The sequence below is a fragment of the Triticum dicoccoides genome, chromosome 3B (genome assembly GCF_002162155.2).
Source record: "Triticum dicoccoides isolate Atlit2015 ecotype Zavitan chromosome 3B, WEW_v2.0, whole genome shotgun sequence".
In the NCBI taxonomy this organism is placed as follows: Eukaryota; Viridiplantae; Streptophyta; class Magnoliopsida; order Poales; family Poaceae; genus Triticum; species Triticum dicoccoides.
In genome coordinates, this window is record NC_041385.1 from 652,909,303 (window position 1) to 652,915,487 (window position 6,185).

General features: G+C 41.6%; 2 long non-coding RNA genes across 3 annotated transcripts; both read left to right on the forward strand.

The window, feature by feature from the left end:
* Positions 1-6: 6 nt before the first annotated feature.
* On the forward strand, positions 7-2,754 carry LOC119281734. Its single transcript, XR_005138527.1, has 4 exons — positions 7-401; positions 1,919-1,993; positions 2,174-2,266; positions 2,633-2,754. It is a non-coding gene; the product is annotated as an uncharacterized LOC119281734 (long non-coding RNA).
* Positions 2,755-3,176: 422 nt separating this feature from the next.
* On the forward strand, positions 3,177-5,872 carry LOC119281735. Of its 2 annotated transcripts, none has more exons than XR_005138528.1 (5): positions 3,177-3,254; positions 3,542-3,597; positions 4,160-4,260; positions 5,082-5,322; positions 5,416-5,872. It is a non-coding gene; the product is annotated as an uncharacterized LOC119281735 (long non-coding RNA). The 2 variants fall into 2 exon arrangements; XR_005138529.1 differs by having other exon boundaries at positions 5,085-5,322.
* Positions 5,873-6,185: the final 313 nt, after the last annotated feature.

A 6,185-nucleotide genomic window follows, 5' to 3' on the forward strand; every position in this document is an offset into this window, starting at 1 on the left:
GCCGACGTGCCGCCCTCCACCTCCAGCCGACGCGCTGCCCCCGACCTCCAGCCGACGCGCCGTCCCCCACCTCCCGCCGACGCACTGCTCCCTCCACCTTCCGGTGACGAGCCGCTCTCCGACCTCCCACCAAAGCGTCGCCGCCTTGATCCGCCCGGTGTAGGCGTCCCTCCTCTCTGCCACCTCTCCTGCATCAACACTGCCCGGCGTCTCACCCCGGCCCTCCACACACCATTTTCCGTGGTCGTCGGCGCCACACAAGCTTCTACGGCCGCCGCGCCTCCTGGATCCAACGAGGCTGCGTCGCACTGGCCTCGGATCTGCCCGCCTCCACGCTGTCACCTGCCGACCCCGGCCCCGGCCCCGGATCCCCCTCCAACCAAATTCCTGCCATGGACGAGGTCAGTTAAACTTCACTTACTACACATATTGCCACTGAAAACTGAACTCTGATTATTGCCACTGATTTCTTGTACCACCTTCCATGAAATAACCTGACAAAAGAATACTGAACATTGTGCACTAAGCTGAAGAAGTGTTGTCAGTACATGGTTTTTTGTAAAAAAATCGTTAATTCATGAAAAAAAGCAAAAACACAAATAGACATTGTTCTCAATGTGTATTCTATCATCAGTTCGGTGTGTATTTTTGTTCTTTGTTCTCCGGTACACAGAGAAGAAAATATCGTCAAGGCATGAAAAGAGAATTTCTGTACTAAACTCAGTATTATTTGGTGTGTATTCTGTTGTCAGTTTGGTGTGTAAATTTATTCATTCTCATAATTTAATAAAACTGCATGCACTCTCTATACATCTAAGTTCAGTCAAAAACGTTCATTTTGTAAAATGAGTAGACCTAGCACACGAGACATGGCGAGGATCCCTCTGTTCATGAACATGACTGACTGACTGGTACCTCACTTTTCCAACACATGCACACATATTGGTTTGAAAGGAAAAAAATGATTTTAATTAAAAACAATGACCAGTACGGATTTAAAACAATGATCAGTTCGAAATAAAAGAAATTATTAGTTCGAAATAAAAGAAATGATTAGTTCGAATTAAAAAATGCCACCGCATCGTCCCTCCGCCACACGACCTCCGTCGTCGCGATCCGGCCAGTGACGTGCACCGTCATCCATGGTGGCCTGCGCCCCCACCGCGGCCACCCGTCCTCGAACGCCCTCACCGATGCCTTCAGTTCAGTACACCTCCCCTTTCTGAAAATCATTTCCTTCAGTTCCACCGTACCTAGAAAATCAGTTCAATCCATCTCCCTATTTTTGAAAACACATACACCCTGATTTCTATCTAGGAGAATTGCCATTTTCTGGAGGATTTGTTTCACTAGTGTCCTGTTTTGTTGTCAATTCTGTCTAATTTCAGCAGTGTCATGTTCTGGTCTCGGTCCCGTCCTCGGCATCCACGAGCACGAGCACCCCGTGTCCGACGGCGAGATGAAGGCCACCCGTGATCCCTGCTTCCCGTCATCACTTCCACCTCGTGTGAGTTCGCTGCCCAGAACAAGCATGGCCAACTACAGTTCCCGTTGGTCGCCTTGGCCACCCTCGGCCACGAGCTCGTCCACCATGGTTACTAGCAGCTATCCAAGTGGAGCGCGGACATCAGTCCAAGTAGAATCGTGGCCACCATCTTCACCAAGCGCTACACAGCCGTTGAAGTCAAGCACACACAAAAGTCCAACAGTGCAGCTTCTTCCCGACCTTCTGCTCATGGCGCTTGAGCCACCTGCACCTCTTTGCATCAGTTCTAAAATTCCCCACGCATCAGTACACCTATGTATTGCTTCTGCGATTTTCAAATATGGTTACAGTTGTTGCTTCGATTTTGTTGTTGATGTACATAGTTGTCAATGGAATGAATTACTAAAAGTTCAAATTTGCTAATTCCTGCAGTTCTGGTTATCTGGATTGGTCTTGATAAAGCTTTCATATAGGATACAGCTTAAGCTGGAGTTCGTCGCTAAGCAGGTTTGATTTTGTAAAGTTCAAGTTTTTTGTGTGTGATGCAGTATAGCTCAACTACATTTTGTTCCCTCTTTACTTTTAAATTGCTGACTGGATGTTGAACTAATTCTCTGCCTTCTCCATCACTTACGTGGTTCCCTATTTGGTTAATCTATTGTACTCATGTATATTTCAAAATACTAGGAAACGTGGTTATCAATTATCTTGTATACAAAAGGTTTGGGAATGGATCTTCTAATGAAAGCTGGAGCAGAAGAAGAAGTCCACGAGGGAGAGGTGTGTGATATATGTACACTTAATTACCTATGGTACACTTGTATTTTTTTCCAAACTTTACTTTCTATGTGAACTATTTCAAGTTCATGGTGCGGTTACTACACTAAATAAAATAGTTCAGCCTATATGGGTTAGTAGTCCATACTTGTTATGGTGTTTTCATACTTTCCTGTATTACCAAAAAGATAGTGCTTTGCTATTTCTCTATTAGTGTTTCTGTTAGTGCCTGCAAATTGAAAGAGCTGTGGAACTTACCCGTGGGCATTTTTCCGTAAAAACATTGCTACTTGTTTTTTCCAATTCCAGGTTTACATTCTAGCATACATTTTTTTTTCTTATCAATTATTCATCTATCCTTCCTTGTAGATGGAGATGTGAGCATGTATACATATGTTCTGGAGACACTAGACTTATTTGGTGGTGTGTGTGTGCTGTTGTATCCTCTTCCGGCCACTCTAATCTACACCCTCAGTACAAGCCGATGCAATGCCAAGGTACACTGGAATGCATATGTGTTTCTTCTGTGGTGATGATTTTGGGAGTAAAATTGAAAAATTAACAAGAGAAATATAAGAGCATTTAGATCACTATTAAGAGCGTTTAGATCACTAAAGTAGTGATCTAAAATGCTCTTATATTTCTTTACAGAGGGAGTACTCAAGTCCATCTTGCAAACCAGTAGCGGTTCTATAGTGCAAACATGCATCAAATTGAAAAAACCGATCCTGACTTGAAGCAAATTCATATCTGATTGTTTATTTTGTAGCTCATCGATACTCATATAAGCCCATGCATATCTGGGTGTTTATTACTTCCAACTCTGAAGCTTGACATGCATATTTGGGGATGGTTTCAGGTACTAGTTTGGAACTGTATCTAACCGATACTATACAAAATTTCAGCAGATCGACAGGGGTGCGGGGTTCAGTTCGACGATGCCGAGCCAGGCAGTCGGCCTTTGCATCATGAACTGGCGTAGTTTGATCTTGTAAGAAATGGAAATTCCCTAATGTTGAGTGTGTCAGTACATTTGCTTGGCAGCTTTGCTACTCTAGTTAGTAACATATCACTTGCTAAATCAAAATTATTTTGTTGGTCACTTTCCTATATTTTGTTGAATAATTCTCAGGCTTTATTTTCTGAGAGCTACAAAAATCATAGTGCTTGAAACACCGATGTGTGTGTCATACTTGAATTAAATAAAGTTAGAGGAGAAAGTACCCCTATTCCATTATTTGAGAAGTACAAGTACACCTTTCTGATAGTACAATGCAGGCCCGGTGCTGGCCCTGCACAAATGGCGTCTTCAGCTCACCACGCTACCTCCGCCGGTGGGTCTCCGTCCCTATTCAAATTTTTCCAATGCATCTTTATATTTTGTTCAGTTCAACTATTTGCCTGTCATAAGTCCAATTTCATCTGTGTTTCCATGTTCTTCCTATAGCATAAGTTGATTGGCATTACTGTGACACTGATCAAGCCAACTGCGTGTATTTAGTGATTAATGTCATTTGGAAAAAACTTTTACACTTGCTGCGATGCCTTACAATCAAGACATTTTTTATATTAACACTATGGCAACATGAATGTCAAGGAAAAGCATGTGAAAATGCCCTCTATAGGAGAAAAGCTTCTACAGAAAATACTGTTGCAACATTTTAGGCATGCGATTACAATTTTTTTGGCAATTTATTTTAGGCATGCGATTACAATTTTTTTGGCAATTTATTTTAGGCATGCGATTACACTTTTTTTTGTCGTCGGGTGTTTGCTTAAGTGCCTAAACAAAGATCTATTTTTGTTCAGTTCAAATTCTAGTTTTAGTTCAGTGCAAACCTTATTTTAAGTTTAGTACAATTTCTTATTTTAGTTCACCTTTGTGTTTTTTTCCAGATCATCTTACATGTCAAGCACCAGACCGACACGGCGGCTTCTGCTGCTGGTGCTAGTGTGGATGTTTAGCAAGTTCAACTACCAGTCTACACCGAGTTCAGGTACATTGTCATGGACGGCCAAGTTCAGGGATGCCTCTGTGCCTAAGGCAATTTACGCACTGTAACCAGTTCTTTGTAATAGTCCTATTTATTGCTTCGATCTTGTACAGCAAGCTTAGAATATATCTATTGATCTGACATGTTAATTTGGGATTTAGTTTTCTCTCGTTCTTCTAGGATTTGTCGCCACATGATTTAAGCTTGGGCGGTGGGTAGCACATAAAATGCATGCCCGCCACATGTTCGCTATATTGTTGTAGTAGGATTTTAGATTTTTCATTCTACCTTGGATGCACTGAATACCTGAAATGTTGTGAAATAATTAAGTACGGAATTTTGAGGCTGTATGATCTATTAACAACATGAATTGTTTTTACATTTTTTCATCCTCACTGGATGTTGAGCATGGCTAGATTATATTTGGCATTAACACCATCGGCGTGTATGCAAAATCCTCTTTTTTTCTCAATTATGGTTAATGCTATTGTATGATACATAAAAATTGAGATATGAGGGCACTCTTGAATAACATAAAAAATCAAGTATGATTGTTTGAAAAGTACAAAAATGAATGTCTCGAATAACATAAAAAATATGTGTTAAATGCCTTAGACGCGAGTCCTCTAAAGCTAATTAATAGTCTGTATAATAGCAAACTTTAAGATGTCTTTCATTTCCTTATCTTATTTCAGTGAGAATTCCTCCAATAAACTGATGTTCTTATTTTAGTGAAACACGCAGTTTAGTTCCATATTTTACTTCAGTTCAATAGATAAATTATAAGAAGTAAAAAATAACTCCTTGACTGTACCGATTTGCAGCAGTGTAGTTTGCTTCCTTTAAAATTCAGTTAGTTCACCTCGGCCAGCAACTCCCGCGCCAAAGCCGCCCTAAGGGCGTACAGGCTGGCGACGTGTTCGAGGACTGCGACTGGTGGTAGATACAACTAAATTCAGGATGTTCTTATGCTCTTTTCTTTTTAAGTGCGTTCAATAAAGTCATCTTGAAAATGCTAAAAGAGAATTGCGGTCTTCTCCCTCAACAAAAGTTTGGATTCTAAAGGTATTTATGAAGTGTTGTTAGTTCCGTTTCTTGTCTTCATGATTTTGTGCTTGCTTATCACAAGTTCACGTTACATGCTCAATGTTACAACAGGCCATTGACAAAAAAGCTCCGGACGCCTCCCTTCGAGATCCGGCCGCCTTCCCCCTGAGGTCCCATGGACGCACCGCCGCCGCCCAACCCCTCCTTCCGCAAGGTAACACTCTGGGCCGCCCTCCTTGCCGCGGTGGCCCTGCTAGCCGTTGGCGGCGGAAGCTGGGTGGCGGGTGCTGGCATGCTTCTTCTCCGGCAAGGACGCCGTGCTACACCGACGCCGCCACACATCTTCGGTTCTCACTAGTATATTTCCTGTAGCAGTTCTTCAGTGCACACAAAAAAGACTAGCATTTCAATTACTATCAATTACTAAATTCTTCAGTTCAGTTCAATTACTGAAATTATTTCAGTTCAATTCTTTTAATAAGTTTCATTTCGAATATATTATTTCTGTTCAGTTCAGTTTAGTTCGATGTAGTGCAAAAATTCTGAAACTACTAGATCCATGTGAGAATTTTGGGTTAGGTTAATGCATGTCTGACTAATTTTTTTATTGTTGTACTAATGGCCATTTGTGTGCAGTGCTAGTGGCAGTACATTTTGGGTTAGGTTAATGGATGTCTGACCAAAGAAATTATTGTTGTACTAATGTCAGTACTAATGGAGGTTTGTGTGTAGTGCTAATGGAAGTACGATGGATGATAGACTACATAAATTATTGTTGTGTGTGTGATGGATGATACCACTTTCTTTTCATAACATAAAAGATATACATTCAATTTTAGGATTGACGAGGCCATGTCCACCTCGGCTTTCTGGGATCTTGA